Source organism: Phocoena sinus, chromosome 3 (genome assembly GCF_008692025.1).
Source record: "Phocoena sinus isolate mPhoSin1 chromosome 3, mPhoSin1.pri, whole genome shotgun sequence".
Classification (NCBI taxonomy): domain Eukaryota; kingdom Metazoa; phylum Chordata; class Mammalia; order Artiodactyla; family Phocoenidae; genus Phocoena; species Phocoena sinus.
Genome location: NC_045765.1, coordinates 132,946,870 through 132,968,250, shown reverse-complemented (window position 1 = coordinate 132,968,250; position 21,381 = coordinate 132,946,870).

Genomic DNA, 21,381 nt, shown 5'->3' with positions numbered 1-21,381 from the left:
CTGGAAACAAGCCATAGTATCGCATCCAAAAACAGTGATAAATGGCCATCCCCAGACAGGGGAAGGTGTCCAGTAAGGCCTCTATACTACTGGAGTAGAACCAGGTTAATTTAATATCTTTATTTGTTTTTGGTAGAGGGTGGGGGTAAAGTGTATCCCCTGCTAGTTTGATAAATGTGTTAAGTTGGCAGCTGTATGAACTTGTAACAATAGATGATATAATGCACCATGGAAAAAAGAGGTTAGAAATATGGCAGAAAGTCGTGAAATGAGATTCAACTTGGAAATATGAATGCCCATACAATTGGGAATTATAATATAAAACAGGGAAACTGTCCAAAATCTGGTCTGAAGGGAGAAAATGGAGCACCTAACAAAAATCACAACACTTTGCATTCCCGAATAGGATCTGCCACTTTACATGTTTGCAAATATTATATGAGCCAGAGAGTGTAGCTGAAAGCGTTGTAGCAAGACCACAGGAGGGCACATCAGGTCAAGAACCACGTGAGGCCACTCTAATAGCAACACGGAATGAGCTGATAGCACTTCCAGAAAAGCCAGAATTGCATTAGCAAATCTATTCGATAGCCTCAGCCTTTCCACACACAGTAGAAAGGTTTTCGGACTCCAGGAACATGGAATAGGTAGCAAGTGACAGGCATTTTAATGGTCTGCCTATGACAATCAACCTGTGTGCAATTAAGACTCAAAGCATTAAAATGGACGATACAATCCCTCAAATAGAAGGTAAAAATAACATGCTAATGCCACAACTGCTTAACTATGACCAGTAGGCAGAATCCAGTCGAGTAGGTTTTATTTTTTTATGATACAAACGGTGCTGCTCATGGGAAAAAGTGCTGTGGAGGTCTCAAGTGTGAAACCTGAGATGAAAGGACTTGCAGGAGAATGAAGGAGTTCTTTTGAAATCTCCTCTTCAGAAATTTTAAGTTATTTGGGGGGCATTATTTATTTTTCAGATTATTTCCCATAAGTATCAACTCTGAATGAATCAGATTTAGGTTCAAATCCTAGTTCTACTACTTTCTATGAAGGCATCACTGAAAGTCTTTTATCCTTGATTTCTTCATCTGTAAAAGGTGAATTATAGTTATTACCTCTTTGGATTGATTTGAGGACTCAATGCATTATGAGTAAACAAGTCTTTGCCTAATACCTACTCATAGGAAGCACTTACAATTGAAGCCATAAAATTCTATCAGAAGGGGTAAAGTACAGTAGAGAAGAAATATCTAGTTCAACCCTCAGGTCTTCCCAGATCTCTGATTTGCAGCAAGTCATTTAAGCACCCTGTGCTTCTGTTTTCAATTATTTTAAGTGCAAAGGAGCAGTAGTAACTGCAACCTGGGTGGGGGGATAGTGACTGGAAGAGAGAATGAGGGGTCTCCTTGGATGATGGTAATGTTCATTTTTTGACTTGGATAGTGCTTTCAATTTGTAAAAAATTATTGAATTGTACATCTATGATTCTGTACACTTTTCCATATGTGTTATTTCAGTAGAATATTTATTAAAAAAATAATAGTAGTACCTGCCTTTCCACGTCATGTTTGTGAGATTCAAATGAGAAAATATATGTAAAGCTCTAGTGTCCAGCACATATCTACTCAAAAATATTAGCTACCATAAATTCATATATTAATGCAAGAATCCCTAAAGTCCAAACATAAAACATAAGTGATTAGGTCATTTGTATTAAATTTCATTTGCTTTAGCTGGTAAACCCAAATGTCATAGGTGCTGTTTACATGATAGGGTATCTGACCTGTAGTGATTAAGAGCATGATACCCAGTGTCAGGTTCAAATGCTGGCTCTGATTCTTACTAGCTGTGCCAGTGTGGGCCTGTGATTTAACCTCCTGAGATCTCAATTTCCTTATCTATAAAAGGATTATCTACTTTATGGGGTTGTTGTGAAGATTCAAGGGACTAATGCTCATAATAAGAATGGAAGGGCATTGCTGGAAGTTGATACCCTTCACTGCCTACCACCACAGCCCCGGGTCCACAGAGTTGGAGGGAGCTGAGGGAATCTCTCTTCTATTCCTCTCATTTTGTTGGTCAGCGACTTCTGACTAGTTCCTAAAACTGGGACTAGTTCCAGGGACAAGCTGCAGCTGAGGACAGAAAACAGAACTGAGAACAGAAATCAGGGACAGATGAGAGACATAGCTGTGGGCAAACTCAGATCCTCATGGATGGAAGTTTGCTGGACCTGGTGTCATTGGGCAATGACCATAGGAAGGAACAGACAAACAAGAAACATTGCATGGTCTTAAAGACACAGAAAAAGCCTCAGAATCAAAAGAAAGGACAAGGTGATTTTTATGAGTGGGTCCGTGGAGAGTAAAGGATGAGGGTGGCTCTGGAGAAATCATAAATACTCAAAATGCTGTTTTCATTTTGTCACTAAGGGCATATGAAGTATGACATGGTTTTTGAACCACTGCTATTCCTTAATTAACTACTTGAGGGGTTTACCCATTCATAAAGCACTGATTTATCATAAATGAAATCAATCCAAAGACATTCTTTTCATTTTCCAAAGTAATCAAGTTTTATTGTATACTGTCCAAATTAGAAAGTCCAGATGAGGTCGTAGAATAGAAATCTTTTCACATTAAATATTTCTCCCCCACAGAACAGTTTGTTTCCTCAGTCCACTTGAAGGGAGAAGAACAGATATAAATTTTGTCAAAAGAAAACAAAATATCTCCCTTAAAAGGAGTTAGAAAACTAAAAGGATAACAGAGGGTTCTACAAACAGTGGATGTGTAGTTGATGTTATTAATGATGGATGACAAAGTTAGATATAACGGAATAAAATTAGGCAAATTAAAGTAACTCTAACACTGTAAATCAAGATCCAAAATATGAACAGTCTATGAAGGTATTTATTCATCCATTCATCTTCTGATCTACAGAGTGGGCCCCCACACAGATCAAAACCAGTAACTTCCTGTTCATAAATTAGTCCCTGGGAGTCAGCTGGGCAACTTTAGAACGTTTTCAACTGCAATGTCATTTGAGAGCTATTAGTGAAAGAGTGAATTTGCTAACTGATACCCTGAGGAGCTTATAAGAATTAAGATGCAAGTGATTTCTGTACTTGGAGAATTTGGCCAAGAGTAAGACAAATAGGGGGTAAGACAGATCCTTTTGTGACTCTCGCAAGTCAAAAGTAGGGTCATGATTTACATGCACTTCTCTTGTGATTCTCAATCCCAATGAATTACAAGTGAGACAGAAGAGCCTTTCTCTTGACTAGGCCTGTAGATTCCCCTGTAGCCCTCTAGCAACTTCCTTTGAGACAAATTTATTCATGAGGACCCAGCAGAGCAATTGTACTCCCATGTGTTTAGTTTGTCATTAGAGTATCACTATGTATCTGACATACATACAACATTTATAACTTTTTTAGCAGAGTACTTTATCATTATTAAAGTAATCTGGTTTGATCACAGAAACTTTCTGCTGACTAAAAGCTCTATCCTTGGTACAATTTTTGTTAAAAATTTAATAGGTATTTTTTAATGGAACAGAGTAGCTCCTAATTATAGCAATATTGTACTAATTTGCGTGATGATCAATTAATGTAATGTCCCATCACTCTTCCATTCAGTAGGTGGGATTCATATTTTGAACTAACTTCGGTCTTAGACCATCAGTCAGCGCATGCTGGCCAAGACGTGGTAGTGCTCCATCCTGACTGGGCAAAGATTCTGTCTTTTTACTTATCTTTATATCTACATGTACAGCAAGATATCTACACAGAGCACATAGTAAGTGTGCAATTGATGTTTGTCGAATGACTAAATGATGTTTATCACTTCTGACACCTTGATAAACAGGAAAACTCTGCAAAGGCCCCACGAAGCCTAGCTTTAATCACCTATTCAGGAAATCCATACAAGAAATTTACCTAACATTCTAACATTCTTCATTAAACCAACTTAATCTCTCTTGTCACATTTCATAATATAACTTGAATAGTCACATGTTACATTGTTAGGTAATTATTCCCTTTGGAGACTGGGGTGTTAAGGTAATTAAATGATAAATTCAGTAAGGTAATTGCTGCCCTGAAAAAATTTTCAGCATGCCCATCAGGATACTACTATGCTCATACCTTCTTAACAGCTAAAGTTAAAAAGGGAGCTCTGTGGGCTTCCCTGGTGGCGTAGTGGTTAAGAATCTACCTGCCAATGCAGGGGACATGGGTTTGATCCCTGGTCCAGGAAGATCCCACATGCCGCGGAGCAACTAAGCCTGTGCGCCACAACTACTGAGCCTGTGCTCTAGAGCCCGTGAGCCACAACTACTGAAGCCCATGCACCAAGAGCCCATGCTCCACAACAAGAGAAGCCACCGCAATGAGAAGCCCGCCCACGACAACGAAGAGTAGCCCCTGCTAGTCGCAACTAAAGAAAGCCCACACGCAGCAACAAAGGCCCAACACAGCCAAAAATAAATAAATGAATAAAATCTATTTTAAAAAAAGGGAGCTCTGGTTCCTATGCATTGGGGTCCCATCCAATTTCCTCTGTTACTTCCTATGGGAAAAGCAGAAGTGGTGTTTTGGACATAAAGAGCCTTCACAGCAGCATTCTCACTGAACTGGAAATTACTTTAACTCTTCCTGAATGATGAATTCCCTTAACAAAGCAGGTCTCTGACACCAAACTATCTTATTTAAAAACTCGCCATGGAACAATATACTGGTTATCTCAATTTTTCCTTTTTTTTTTTTAACATCTTTATTGGAGTATAATTGCTCTACAATGGTGTGTTAGTTTCTGCTTTATAACAAAGTGAATCAGCTACACATATACATATATCCCCATATCTCCTCCCTCTTGCATCTCCCTCCCACCCTCCCTATCCTACTCCTCTAGTTGGTCACAAAGCACCAAGCTGATCTCCCTGTGCTATGTGGTTGCTTCCCACTAGCTATCTATTTTACATTTGGTAGTGTATATATGTCCATGCCACTCTCTCACTTCTTCCCAGCTTCCCCTTCCCCTTCCCCGTGTCCTCAACTCTATTCTCCATGTCTGCATCTTTATTTCTGTCCTGTCCCTAGGTTCGTCAGAACCATTTTTTTTGATTCCATATATATGTGTTAGCATAAGATATTTGGTTTTCTTTTTCTGACTTACTTCACTCTGTATGACAGACTCTAGGTCCATCCACCTCACTGCAAATAACTCAGTTTCATTTCTTTTTATGGCTGAGTAATATTCCATTGCATATACGTGCCACATCTTCCTTATCCATTCATCTGTCGATGGACACTTAGGTTATTTCCATGTCCTGGCTATTGTAAATAGTGCTGCAATGAACATTGTGGTACATGACTCTTTTTGAATTATGGTTTTCTCAGGGTATATGCCCAGTAGTGGGATTGCTGGGTCGTATAGTAGTTCTGTTTTTAGTTTCTTAAGGAACCTCCATAGTGTTCTCCATAGTGGCTGTATCAATTTACATTCCCACCAACAGTGCAAGAGGGTTCCCTTTTCTCCACACCCTCTCCAGCATTTATTGTTTCTAGATTTCTTGATGATGGCCATTCTGACTGGTGTGAGATGATACCTAATTGTAGTTTTGATTTGCATTTCTCTAATGATTAGTGATGTTGAGCATTCTTTCATGTGTTTGTTGGCAATCTGTATATCTTCTTTGTAGAAATGTCTATTTAGGTCTTCTGCCCACTTTTGGATTGGGTTGGGTTTTTTTTGATATTGAGCTGCATGAGTTGCTTGTAAATTTTGGAGATTAATCCTTTGTCATTTGCTTCATTTGCAAATATTTTCTCCCATTCTGAGGGTTGTCTTTTGGTCTTGTTTATGGTTTCCTTTGCTGTGCAAAAGCTTTGAAGTTTCATTAGGTCCCATTTGTTTATTTTTGTTTTTATTTCCACTTCTCCAGGAGGTGGGTCAAAAAGGATCTTGCTGTGATTTATGTCCTAGAGTGTTCTGCCTATGTTTTCCTCTAAGAGTTTTATAGTGTCTGGCCTTACACTTAGGTCTTTAATCCATTTTGAGCCTATTTTTGTGTATGGTGTTAGGGAGTATTCTAATTTCATTCTTTTACATGTAGGTGTCCAGTTTTCCCAGCACCACTTATTGAAGAGGCTGTCTTTTCTCTACTGTATATTCTTGCCTCCTTTATAAAAAATAAGGTGACCATATGTGCGTGGGTTTATCTCTGAGCTTTCTATCCCGTTCTATTGATCTATATTTCTGTTTTTGTGCCAGTACCACACTGTCTTGATTACTGTAGCTTTGTAGTATAGTTCGAAGTCTGGGAGCCTGATTCCTCCAGCTCCGTTTTTCTTTTTCAAGACTGCTTTGGCTATTCGGGGTCTTTTGTGTTTCCATAAAAATTGTGAAATTTTTTGTTCTAGTTCTGTGAAAAATGCCATTGGCAGTTTGATAGGAATTGCATTGAATCTGTAGATTGCTTTAGGTAGTACAGTCTATCTCAATTTCTTAATAAAAATATGAAAATGCCTATTGAACATCTTTTTAAAAGCACCTAACATACAAGTGATTTTAAGAACTTTTGAGGTAAGTTACAAATTCCCTCCCTTTAAATACTTTTTATCAGAGGTTTGAACAATGACATTGATAATGTAATCACAAGGGTGGAAGGGACACTGAGGAACATTCTAGTCCATTCTTCCTCTTGAGTACTCAGGACTCCTAACAAACTGCCCTTGATACATAAGAATCAGGGTGATTCCACAAAAATAAAACAAAACAAAACAGGAATAAGGCTGAAAATTTAGAGTCCTGCAGACCATAAAAACTGTGGTCTATTCTGTTGTTTATTTCCAGCCTCAATTCATGATACAATTTGTACATAACGTGGAAAGGTTATCTGTAGCATGTTAGTAATGTTTCTATGAAATGGTTACTGTTACTTGATATCACTCAAGATATTCATAGGCAATTTCACTATTTCACTATAGTCATCTCAGATCAGATTTTGAATGAAGCTTTTTTTTTGCTGGGTTTAGAGTGGAAAACATTTTTAGCTAAAGTTCCACATCCCACCCCTCTCTCCCCGTCCAGTTCATTCTGGGTAAAGCATCCACCACACTGAATGATTTGCACAATGGTATCCAGAAGGATGTATGGTCTCCAAACCTACAAACTGGTGCCATTGGGGCACATCTCCATTGGGTGGCAGTACATGTTCAGAACAACCTAACACTGCTAGTTTAACATATTATTTTTTAGATGGAATTTGTACTTCATTTTCTTAGATTCTAATAACAATCTCTTTATAAAGGCCATTCATTGGCCATATAACTGATGAAAGATGTTCAGGAATGAAACTATCTTTCAGATGTTTTTATATATTTAATTAATGATTGCAGAGACCATATATATTTTATTTATGGATATCTAGTTCAGTGCCTGGCAAGTAGTGGGCATTCAAAATGTTTTTTAAAAACACAACTTTCTGCCAATATAAAAATCTAAAGATATGGGCTTCCCTGGTGGTGCAGTAGTTGAGAGTCTGCCTGCCGATGCAGGCGACACGGGTTCGTGCCCTGGTCTGGGAAGATCCCACATGCCGTGGAGCGGCTGGGCCATGTGAGCCATGGCCGCTGAGCCTGCGCGTCCGGAGCCTGTGCTCCACAACGGGAGAGGCCACAACAGTGAGAGGCCCGCGTACCACAAAAAAAAAAAAACTAAAGAAAAATTCTGTGTTCAGAAAAATTATTATTCCTGTCTATTCAACCAACTGTCCAGGATTTCAGCCTAAACCATCTAAACTGTAGTAAATTCAGTGATCATTTTTATCTGGCACTGCTTAGAGAGATGTGCAAGATCCTGTTTTTAAAACTGCACAGGTGGCAGCCATTCAAGTGACCATGTCCCATTAAATCATGTATACAGTCACACAATCAATTTTCTATTTTTTTATATGTTTGTATTCTAGATTAGATTTTTTTTAAAAAACTAGGACTAGTAATGTGGGAACGGCCATTTATGATGCTCTTAGGGGTTTTGATTCTTGTTAATCTCTGTTTATTTTATTAAAGATGCTTTTTAAACTAGTTTATTAAGCTAGGGTGCATTCTGGAAAGTGTTTTTGGCTATAGACAAATACCATCTGTAATAAAGTAACTTGGAATATTTGTAAGAAGAAAAGATTATTAGTACTAACCAAAACAGAAAAAGATCCCAAAATTGGTCCTTTTGAGAAAAGCTAGAATAGTCAGGTTTTGTTGACAATCTTTACAGCAAGTGGATTTTTCAACTAAATAACTGTCATTTACAATTGATCAATCCACAGTAGTAGTTTTAGGGCAATGTAACTCACTAAATAATTGCTTAAATGATTCTTAATGATTTTAATAGAAAGAAAAATTATAGTCCATTAAAAAGAAGCTAAATTTAAATAAATGTATATATATAAAATACATACTCAAGTTTTAAGGTTCATGTTCATGTGTAAGTAAATATTTTATATATCTCTTGATGGAAAATGTAAGATTCTGTTTGATTGTAATACTTACGATTGAACAGATTTTCAGAAGTATTCTTAAAAGTCTCTTCCAATTTGCCAGTAAAGATCAAATTAAACCACAAGTACAAATTAAACCACAGAAAACTAGATAAGCAATTACTCTATTTATCATTTGTATAAGTACAAAATGCAATGTAAAGAAACTTAAATTTTAATTTTCCTTGGCCATTACTTAAAGAAACCAACCCACTTCCTGGATATCAAAGGAGTATGACTTGTAGAATCTATCAAACAAGAATACAATTTACCCATTGGTAACAGAACATATAGTGTGTATTATATTTGTATATTTCTTTTTTTTTTTCTATTGAAGTATGTTGATTTAAAATACTGTGTTAGTTTCAGGTGTATAGCAAAGTAGTTTCAGGTGTATAGCAAAGTGATTCAGTTATATATATATATATATATATATATGTGTATTTTTTTAGATAATTTTCCATTGTAGGTTATTACAAGATATTGAATATAGTTCCCTGTACTATACTGTATATTTCTTTTTAATAAACAACAGAATCCCATGCACTGTAAAGATATTTAAGATAATTTTTTTAAGATACAATTCTTGATTAGAGGATTGCTAAAAAGTAATACCGCAAGGTTACATGAAGAGTCTGAGTGAATTAAGCTAAGACTTCAAGCCTTTAAAGGTCTGTCTTCAAGGAACACTGCCTCGGGCCTGAACTCAACAAGATGCTCATTTATAGTGCCCTGATGTACTGTTGATAATTATGCCATCAGAGGAAGGAAAGAATGAATCAAGCACAAACCACTGTCTACTGTTGTACTTAGTAGCTCTCTCTGTTCACCTCCCTGTGTGGAGATAATAAAAATGGGGTGTGGTTGAATAGATGTGGAAGGATTTCAGTGTTTCACATTCCCCATTCCTGCCTGGAGCACGTCTCAACCATTAATCTGCTGGGCACTGATGCTTGGTAAAGAGTGGGAAACTACAGCTAAAAGCTTCAAACCGGTGCCCATAAGAAGTCTTTGCCAACATGTGATGTCAAATATTTTTCAGTTGACTTAGAAAGACTGAGATTAAGAATCTGTGTAAACATTAGCCAATGAGAACTTTAGAGCTTCTGAGGCATCTTCCTTCACAGTGGAATCGGATAATGCTTTAAAATCACCATCAGTGGAGCAGGCATACAGCCACTGAAGACTTATTGAGACATCCAAGAAGCCATTCTTCACTGAGGTGACTTTTAAGTGAACCGGTTTCAGTGAGTAGTAGTGTTGGTTTGGGATGGAAATAGAGCTGCAATTCCCATCTGCCCATAATTAGTCTCTTTGTATTCTTCCTGACCTTGTCCAAATGCCAGTTTCAAATGCTGGTGCAATGACTTTTGAATAGAAATCTGAAGATGAGAGGTTTGACTGTAAATTCTCACCTCTGACAGGCTAGAATAGCTGGATTTATTTTTTTCTCCTGATAAGCCGAAATTCTAATACGTGAAGGTGTCCTATGTCCATAGTTCCCCCCACCCCGATGCTCTTATCCTCATTCTTCATGTAGCTCCACCCCAAACCTCAGATCCTTAGATGCCACCTCTACAAAGTGCCCTTCCTAATCCTTGATATGGACTGAATTGTGCCCCCCTCCCCAAGTTGAAGCCTTAACGTTAAATGTTTAGTAAAGTTCACCAATGAAAGAGTTTTTAAAAATATATGAATCAAATTTATTTAATAAGTACAGGTCTATTCAGATTGTATATATTTTTCTTGAAAGAGCTTTGAGAATTTGTGCCTTTAAGTGGATTTATACTTTTCTTCTAAGGTGTCAGGTATATGTACATGAAGTAGCAGAAATGGAGAAGGTAGAAAATAGTCCCTTATCATCCTTTAAATGTCTGTAGGATCTATACCAACGAATTCTATTTCATTCTTGAGATTCATAATTTGTAAGTTCTTGCCATTAACTCTTTTAATATTTCTTCCACCCCATTCTCTATCTTTTCTCCTTCTGAGACGCCAGTTACACATGTCAGCCCACTTGATGGTGGGCACTGTTCTACCTTTTTTCCTGTTCCCCCCCCTTTGTATTTCAATTTGGATAATTTCTATTGACTAACCCTGTTTTCTTTTTCTTCAGCAATGTCTGCTCTGCTAATTAACCTGTCAAAAGAATTATTCAACTCTAATAATCCAACTATTCCTAGGATTTCCATTTGACTTTTTAAAATAGTTTCCATCTCTCTACTGTAATATCTTATATGTTTGTGCATTTTGTCTATCTTTTCCACCAAGCCTTTAACATGTGAATTATAATTATTTTAAAGCCTTCATTAGATAATTCTAACATGGGAAGGAGAGGGGGAAGATGGTGGAAGAGTAAGATGTGGAGATCACCTTCCTCCCCACAGATACACAGAAATACACCTACCCGTGGAACAGCTCCTACCAGAACACCTACTGAACACTGGCAGAAGACCTCAGACCTCCCAAAAGGCAAGAAACTCCCTACGTACCTAGGTAGGGCAAAAGAAAAAAGAATAAACAGAGACAAAAGCATAGGGAAGGGACCTGCACCAGTGGGAGAGAGCCGTGAAGGAGGAAAGGTTTCCACACACTAGAAGCCCCTTCGCGGGCGGAGACTGCGGGTGGCGGAGGGGGGAAGTTTCAGAGCCGCGGAGGAGAGCACAGCAACAGGGGTGCGGAGGGCAAAGCGGAGAGAGATTCCCGCACAGAGGATCGGTGCCGACCAGCACTCACCAGCCCGAGAGGCTTGTCTGCTCACCTGCCGGGGCGGCCGGGGCTGGGAGCTGAGGCTCGGGCTTCCGTCAGAGCACACGGAGAGGACTGGGGTTGGCAGAGTAAACACAGCCTGCAGGGGGTTAGTGCGCCACGGCTAGCCGGGAGGAATTCCAGGGAAAAGTCTGGACCTGCCAGAGAGGGCCAGAGACTTTTTCTTCCTCTTTGTTTCCTGGTGCGCGAGGAGAGGGGTTAGGAGCATTGCTTAAAGGAGCTTCAGAGACGGGTGCAAGCCGCGGCTAACAGCGCGGACTCCAGAGACAGGCATGAGACGCTAAGGCTGCTGCTGCCGCCACCAAGAAGCCTGTGTGCAAGCACGGGTCACTATCCACACCTCTGTTCTGGGTAGCCTGTGCAGCCCGTCACTGTCTGGGTCCCGGGATCCAGGGACAACTTCCCCGGAAGAACGCACGGCGCGCCTCAGGCTGGTGCAACGTCCAGCCGGCCTCTGCCACCGCTGGTTCGCCCTGCACTCCATACCCCTTCCTCCCCCCGGCCTGAGTGAGCCACAGCCCCGAGTCAGCTGCTCCTTTAACCCCGTCCTGTCTGAGCGAAGAACAGACGCCCTCATGTGACCTACATGCAGAGGCGGGGCCAAATCCAAAGCTGAGCCCCGGGAGCTGTGCGAACAAAGAAGAGAAAGGGAAATCTCTCCCAGTAGCCTCAGAAGCAGCAAATTAAATCTACACAATCAACTTGATGTACCCTGCATCTGTGGGATACATGAATAGACAACGAATCATCCCAAATTGAGGAGGTGGACTTTGAGAGCAAGATTTATTATTTTTTCCCCTTTTCCGCTTTTTGTGAGTGTGTATGTGCATGCTTCTGTGTGAGATTTTGTCTGTATAGCTTTGCTTTCACCATTTGTCCTAGGGTTCTATCCATCCGTTTTCTTGTTTTGTTTTTCACTTAAAAAATTTTTTTTCCTTAATAATTATTTTTTATTTTAATAACTTTATTTTATTTTATCTTTATTTTATTTTATTTTACCCTCTTTCTTTCTTTCTTTCCTTCTTTCTACTTTTTCTCCCTTTTATTCTGAGCCATGTGGATGAAAGGCTCTTGGTGCTGCAGCAAGGAGTCAGTGCTGTGCCTCTGAAGTGGGAGAGCCAACTTCAGGACACTGGTCCACAAGAGACCTCCCAGCTCCACATAATATCAAACAGTGAAAATCTCCCAGAGATCTCCATCTCAACACCAGCACCCAGCTTCACACAACGACCAGCAAGCTACAGTACTGGATACCCTATGCCAAACAACTAGCAAGACAGGAACACAACCCCACCCAATAGCAGAGAGGCTGCCTAAAATCATAATAAGTCCACAGACACCCCAAAACACACCATCAGACGTGACCTGCCCACCAGAAAGACAAGATCCAGCCTCATCCACCAGAACACAGGCACTAGTCCCCTCCACCAGGAAGCCTACACAACCCACTGAAACAACTTTAGCCACTGGGGACAGACACCAGAAACAACGGGAACTATGAACCTGCAGCCTGCAAAAAGGAGACTCCAAACACAGTATGATAAGCAAAATGAGAAGACAGAAAAACAAACAGCAGATGAAGGAGCAAGATACAAACCCATAAGACCTAACAAATGAAGAGGAAACAGGCAGTCTACCTGAAAAAGAATTCAGAATAATGATAGTAACCATGATCCAATATCTTGGAAATAGACTAGAGAAAATGCAAGAAACATTTAACAAGGACCTAGAAGAAGTAAAGATGAAACAAGCAATGATGAACAACACAATAAATTAAATTTAAAATACTCTAGAAGGGATCAATAGCAGAATAACTGAGGCAGAAGAACGGATAAGTGACCTGGAAGATAAAGGAGTGGAAATAACTACTGCAGAGCAGAATAAACAAAAAAGATTGAAAAGAACTGAGGACACTCTCAGAGACCTCTGGGACAACATTAAACGCACCAACATTCGAATTATAGGGGTGCCAGAAGAACAAGAGAAAAAGAAAGGGACTGAGAAAATATTTGAAGAGATTATAGTTGAAAACTTCCCTAATATGGGAAAGGAAATAGTTAATCAAGTCAAGTCCAGGAAGCACAGAGTCTCATACAGGATAAATCCAAGAAGAAACACAACAAGACACATATTAATCAAACTGTCAAAAATTAAATACAAAGAAAACATATTAAAAGCAGCAAGGGAAATAAAACAAATAACACATAAGGGAATCCCCATAAGGTTAACAGCTGATCTTTCAGCAGAAACTCTGCAAGGCAGAAGGGACAGGCAAGACATATTTAAAGTGATGAAGGAGAAAAACCTACAACCAAGATTACTCTACCCAGCAACGATCTCATTCAGATTTGATGGAGAAATTAAAACCTTTACAGACAAGCAAAAGCTGAGAGAGTTCAGCACCACCAAACCAGCTTTAAAACAAATGCTAAAGGATCTTCTCTAGGCAAGAAACACAAGAGAAAGAAAAGACCTACAATAACAAACCCACAACAATTAAAAAAATGGGAATAGGAATACACATATCAATAATTACCTTAAATGTAATGGATTAAATGTTCCCACCAAAAGACACAGACTGGCTGAATAGATACAAAAACAAGACCCATGTATATGCTGTCTACAAGAGACCCATTTCAGACCTAGAAACACATACAGACTGAAAGTGAATGGATGGAAAAAGATATTCCATGCAAATGGAAACCAAAAGAAAGCTGGAGTAGCAATTCTCATATCAGACAAAATAGACTTTAAAATAAAGACTATAAGAAGAGACAAAGAAGGACACTACACAACGATCAAGGGATCAATCCAAGAAGAAGATATAACAATTGTAAATATTTATACACCCAACATAGGAGGACCTCAATACATAAGGCAAATACTAACAGCCATAAAAGGGGAAATCGACAGTAACACATAGTAGGGAACTTTAACACCACACTTTCACCAACGGACAGATCATCCAAAATGAAAATAAATAAGGAAACACAAGCTTTAAATGATACATTAAACAAGATGGACTTAATTGATATTTATAGGATTCCATCCAAAAACAACAGAATACACATTTTTCTCAAGTGCTCATGAAACATTCTTCAGGATAGATCATATCTTGGGTCAAAAATCAAGCCTTGGTAAATTTAAGAAAATTGAAATCATATCAAGTATCTTTTCCGACCACAACTCTATGACACTAGATATCAATTACAGGAAAAGGTCTGTAAAAAATACAAACACATGGAGGCTAAACAATACACTACTTAATAACGAAGGGATCACTGAAGAAATCAAAGAGGATATCAAAAAATACCTAGAAACAAATGACAATGGAGACACGACAACCCAAAACCTATGGAATGCAGCAAAAGCAGTTCTAAGAGAGAAGTTTATAGCAATACAATCCTACCTTAAGAAACAGGAAACATCTCAAATAAACAACCTAACCTTGCACCTAAAGCAATGAGAGAAAGAAGAACAAAAAAACCCCAAAGTTAGCAGAAGGAAAGAAATCCTAAAGATCATATCAGAAATAATTGAAAAAGAAATGAAGGAAATGATAGCAAAGATCAATAAAACTAAAAGCTGGTTCTTTAAGAAGATAAACAAAATTGATAAACCATTAGCCAGACTCATCATGAAAAAAAGGGAGAAGACTCAAATCAATAGAATTAGAAATGAAAAAGAAGTTAACAACTGGCACTGCAGAAATACAAAAGATCATGAGAGGTTACTACAAGCAACTGTATGCCAATAAAATGGACAACCTGGAAGAAATGGACAAATTCTTAGAAATGCACAACCTGCCAAGACTGAATCAGGAAGAAATAGAAAATATGAACAGACCAATCACAAGCACTGAAATCGAAACTGTGATTAAAAACCTTCCAACAAACAAAAGCCCAGGACCAGATGGCTTCACAGGCGAATTCTATCAAACATTTAGAGAAGAGCTAACACCTATCCTTCTCAAACTCCTCGAAAATATAGCAGAGGCAGGAACACTCCCAAACTCATTCTACGAGGCCACCGCACCCTGATACCAAAACTAGACAAGGATGTCAAAAAGAAAGAAAACTACAGGCCAATATCACTGATGAACACAAATGCAAATATCCTCAACAAAATTCTAGCAAACAGAATCCAACAGCACATTAAAAGGATCATACACCATGATCAAGTGGAGTTTATTCCAGGAATGCAAGGATTCTTCAATATATGCAAATCATCAACGTGATACACCGTATTAACAAATTGAAGGAGAAAAACCATATGATCATCTCAATAGATGCAGAGAAAGCTTTCAACAAAGGCAACACCCATTTATGATAAAAACCCTCCAGAAAGTAGGCATAGAGGGAAAATTCCTCAACATAATAAAGGCCATATATGACAAACCCACAGCCAACATCATCCTCAATGGTGAAAAACTGAAAGCATTTCGACTAAGATCAGGAACAAGACAAAGTTGCCACTCTCACCACTCTTATTCAACATAGTTTTGGAAGTTTTAGCCACAGCAAGCAGAGAAGAAAAGGAAATAAAAGGAATCCAAATCGGAAAAGAAGAAGTAAAGCTGTCACTGTTTGCAGATGACATGATACTATACATAGAGAATCCTAAAGATGCTACCAGAAAACTACTAGAGCTAATCAATGAATTGGGTAAAGAAGCAGGATACAAAATTAATGCACAGAAATCTCTGGCATTCCTATACACTAATGATGAAAAATCTGAAAGTGAAATCAAGAAAACACTCCCATTTACCACTGAAACAAAAAGAATAAAATATCTAGGAATAAACCTACCTAAGGAGACAAAGGACCTGTATGCAGAAAATTATAAGACACTGATGAAAGAAATTAAAGATGACACAAGTAGATGGAGAGACATACCATGTTGTTGGATTGGAAGAATCAACATTGTGAAAATGACTCTACTACCCAAAGCAATCTACAGATTCAATGCAATCCCTATCAAACTACCACTGGCATTTTTCACAGAACTAGAACAAAAAATTTCACAATTTGTATGGAAACACAAAAGACTCCGAATAGCCAAAGCAATCTTGAGAACGAAAAACAGAGCTGGAGGCATCAGGCTTGCTGACTTCAGAGTATACTACAAAGCTATAGTAATCAAGGCAGTATGGTACTGGCACAAAAGCAGAAATATAGATCAATGGAACAGGATAGAAAGCCCAGAGATAAACCCACGCACATATGGTCACCTTATCTTTGGTAAAGGAGGCAAGAATGTACAGTGGAGAAAGGACAGCCTCTTCAATAAGTGGTGCTGGGAAAACTGGACAGGTACATGTAAAAGTATGAGATTAGAACACTCCCTAACACCATACACAAAAATAAGCTCAAAATGGATTAAAGACCTAAATATAAGGCCAGAAACTATCAAACTCTTAGAGGAAAACATAGGCAGAACACTCTAGGACATAAATCACAGCAAGATACTTTATGACCCACCTCCTAGAGAAATGGAAATAAAAATAAAAATAAACAAATGGGGCCTAATGAAACTTCAAAGCTTTTGCACAGCAAAGGAAACCATAAACAAGACCAAAAGACAACCCTCAGAATGGGAGAAAATATTTGCAAATGAAGCAACTGACAAAGGATTAATCTCCAAAATTTACAAGCAGCTCATGCAGCTCAATAACAAAAAACCAAACAACCCAATCCAAAAATGGGCAGAAGACCTAAATAGACATTTCTCCAAGAAGATATACAGATTGCCAACAAACACATGAAAGAATGCTCATCATCATTAATCATTAGAGAAATACAAATCAAAACTACAATAAGATATCATCTCACACCAGTCAGAATGGCCATAATCAAAAAATCTAGAAACAATAAATGCTGGAGAAGGTGTGGAGAAAAGGGAACACTCTTGCACTGCTGGTGGGAATGTGAATTGGTACAGTCACTATGGAGAACAGTATGGAGATTCCTTAAAAAACTACAAACAGAACTTCCATATGACCCAGCAATCCCACTACTGGGCATATACCCTGAGAAAACCATAATTCAAAAAGAGTCATGTACCAAAATGTTCATTGCAGCTCTATTTACAATAGCCCGGAGATGGAAACAACCTTAGTGCCCATCATCGGATGAATGGATAAAGAAGATGTGGCACATATATGCAATGGAATATTACTCAGCCATAAAAAGAAATGAAATTGAGCTATTTGTAATGAGGTGGATAGACCTAGAGTCTGTCATACAGAGTGAAGTAAGTCAGAAAGAGAAAGACAAATACTGTATGCTAACACATATATATGGAATTTAAGAAAAAAAAATGTCATGAAGAATCTAGGGGTAAGACAGGAATAAAGACACAGACCTACAGGAGAACGGACTTGAGGATATGAGGAGGGGGAAGGGTGAGCTGAGACAAAGTGAGAGAGAGGCATGGACATATATACACTACCAAACGTAAGGTAGATAGCTAGTGGGAAGCAGCCACATAGCACAGGGATATCAGCTCGGTGCTTTGTGACCGCCTGGAGGGGTGGGATAGGGAGGGTAGGAGGGAGGGAGATGCAAGAGGGAAGAGATATGGGAACATATGTATATGTATAACTGATTTACTTTGTTATAAAGCAGAAACTAACACACCATTGTAAAGCAATTATACCCCAATAAAGATGTTAAAAAAAAAAAGATGTGGCACATATATACAATGGAATATTACTCAGTCATAAAAAGAAATGCAACTGAGTTATTTGTAGTGAGGTGGATGGACCTAGAGTCTGTCATACAGAGTGAAGTAAGTTAGAAAGAGAAAGACAAATACCATATGCTAACACATATATATGGAATCTAAGAAAAAAAATGTCATGAAGAACCTAGGGTAAGACGGGAATAAAGACACAGACCTACTAGAGAATGGACTTGAGGATATGGGGATGGGGAAGGGTAAGCTGTGACAAAGTGAGAGAGTGGCATATATACACTACCAAACGTAAAATAGATATCTAGTGGGAAGCAGCCACATAGCACAGGGATATCAGCTTGGTGCTTTGTGACCACCTGGATGGGTGGGATAGAGAGGGTGTGAGGGAGGGAGACGCAAGAGGGAGGAGATATGGGAACATATGTATATGTATAACTGATTCACTCTGTTATAAAGCAGAAACTGACACACCATTGTAAAGCAATGATACTTCAATAAAGATGTAAAAAAAAATTTCTAACATGTAAGTCATCTCTTCATCTGGTTCTATTGACTACTTTTCTCTTGACTGTAGGTAAGGTTTTCTTTTCCTTGCTTCTTCTTAAATGTCTGACAATTTTTTTTGTAGTACAATATGTTAGTTATTTTGTGGGGGAAAAAAAGCAGTAGAGACTGAGGTCAATAGTATTTACACCTGGAAAAGGAAACATTTCTTCTTCTGAAAGGCTGTTAGTATAGGGAGTTGAGTCAATCTACTCAATTCCTGAGCTGAGTTTGGATTTGCCATTGACTTAGTTCCTTTCAATGCACTCAGACTTCTACCTCTTCCTCAGTGGGAAGACTAGGGGAGAAGGAGGGTTCCCTATCTCTCCATACTGTCCTGTGGGTTTTACTCCTACCCTTCTCCCATAGGTGTTAGATCTTCTCCTGGCCTAGTGTGTAGAAGTATTTCCTTGCACTTCTATGGTGGCTTGCAGCTTTTGCTTCATATGAGAGAAAGTTCTGGGGATGAGGAAGTGGTTTTATGTCTGTGCACTGCCAAGGAACTCTCAGCTCTCCTGTCCTGCCCCCAACCTTTCTCATGAGAACATGGTAGCGACCTGGCATGGAAAAGAGCTGACAAGTAAGTGCAACTTCCCTGTGTCTTGGGTTTACAGGACTCTAAATCAGGGATCAAAAAACATGTTTTGTAAGGGGCCACACAGTAAATATTTTAGGCTCTGCAGGCCATATGGTCTATTGTAACTACTTAACTCTGCCATTGTGCAAAAGCAGACAAAGCATAAACAATAAGTGTGACTATGTTCCCAAAAACTTTATTTAGAGACACTGCAATTTGAATTTCATATAATTTCCATGTGTCACAAAATATTATTTTCTGAGTTTTTCCCAATAATATAAAATATTTTAAAATGCAGAAAGCTGGATTTACCTCATGGGTTGAGGTTTGCTAACCCTTGCTCTATACTGTCATGTTAGCCTGGACTCTACCATGGAGAATTCGTTGAATTTTCAGCTGTTTCCTTCTTACCTTCTTTTATGGTTCCTGACTCTTCCTCCAATGCTCTGTCAAAGGTGAAATAGTTCCTGTGTCCATCTTTTATAAGAGGAGCTTGTCACCCACTGGAATTCAGTCCACCTGGTTGCCTTGCAATCTCACTCCTTGATAGCCCCCAGAAAAGTTGTGAGTATGTAGATTGTATAGATTTTACCTGTTGTTAGGTTGAGATCAATGTTCTCCTGCATCTTCCTACATCCTAAGTGGAAGCAGAACCTCCACTCACGTATTTTTGTAGAAGTTGCAGAATTAAGACATTTTAATCAAAATCAATTAAGATCACTGACTCTTGCCACTTTACTTTCCCCACAGTCTTACTTAGTTTGCTAGGGCTGCTATGATAAAATACCACTGACTGAGTGGCTTAAACAACAGAAATTTATTCTCTCACAGTCTGGAAGCGGGTAATCCATGATCAAGGTGTCGGCAGCCTGGCTTTTCCTGAGTCATCAATTCCTGACTCTCAGAGCAGATGGCCACTTTCTCGTCATGTCTTCACACAGTCTTTCCTCAGTATGCACACGAGTATCCCTGCTGTCTCTTCCTCTTCTTATAAGGACATTAGTTCTATCGAATTAGGGCCCCACCCTTAGGACCTCATTTAAGCTTAATTACCTCTTTACAGGCCTTATTTTCAAGTACAGTCATGTTGGATGTTAGGGCTTCAAGATATGAATTTGGGGGAGACACAATTCAGTCCATGACACCCTCTGTCACATTTACCCTTGTGTTACATGGAGCAGGGGTAGTCCTGGGCATACCTGAGATCTAGGTGAAGTGAACCCAATCTGGGGATATATTTAGTTAGGGTTTAGTGATATATAATTAGGAAGTTCACAGTCACTTCGTGAGTACTATTCACGGGAAGGTCAATTTCACATACTTCCAACAGCAGTTGGAAGTATTTGGACAATTCAAGAGAACCCAGAAGCTAGTCTGTGGAAAATTTGTCTAATCATCATACATGTAAATTGGAAGCAGAAGATTTGGTTCTCTTTGATGCTTCATCAAAAGGGAAGTTCTTTCCTTTAGGAATATATTAAATAACACAGTGAATACAATGATAAATGCACTGTACTTTTGAAAGTTTTTTGATGGAAATCATGCAAAACAAAATTTATCAGAATTCCTGTGTCTATAGGGCTCACCAGCAGCAATGCAACAAAAATCAAGTATATCTGTAACATTTCACATGTGAAAGAAACTTGATAGGTATTTTCCCAAAGTTGACCATGGTCTTAAACACTTGCACTGCATAACCAATAAGTTTTGAAGCTAGAAATTTTCTAAACTCCCAATAATAAAAAATAATTTCAATCAAATTTCTAAACAATTTCTGCTAAAAACAATAATAGAATCACAGAATATTTGAACAACCAGGACGTTTAGAAATCACTTCCTAGTCTTATTTTACAGATAGAGAAACTCAGAAGTTAAGTAATTTGCCATAGGTCATCCTGCTAGTTAGTGGCAGAGGTAAGCCTATTTTAGTGTTTTAAAGGGTCAATATTACTACCCTGCTCTTAACCACTTAAGTTTAGAACCAAGTGAGAGATAGACTTAGGAGTTATGCAGATAAAATGTTAACTTTATTAATGATGAGAATCTTTGGAGAAAACAAATCTTAAGCATAAGACCAAATGGGCAGGCCAATACTTTTGTTCCTGAATTAGGAATCTCACCTAGTCATTGGGTGAGCAACTTCAGGCCTCCTCCTCTAGGTGAAAGTCCCTAATAGGGACTTTCACCTAGAGGTGAAAGAGTAGACCATAAAACATTGTCTCTGCCAGTAGGCTGACCCCAAATGGAAGACA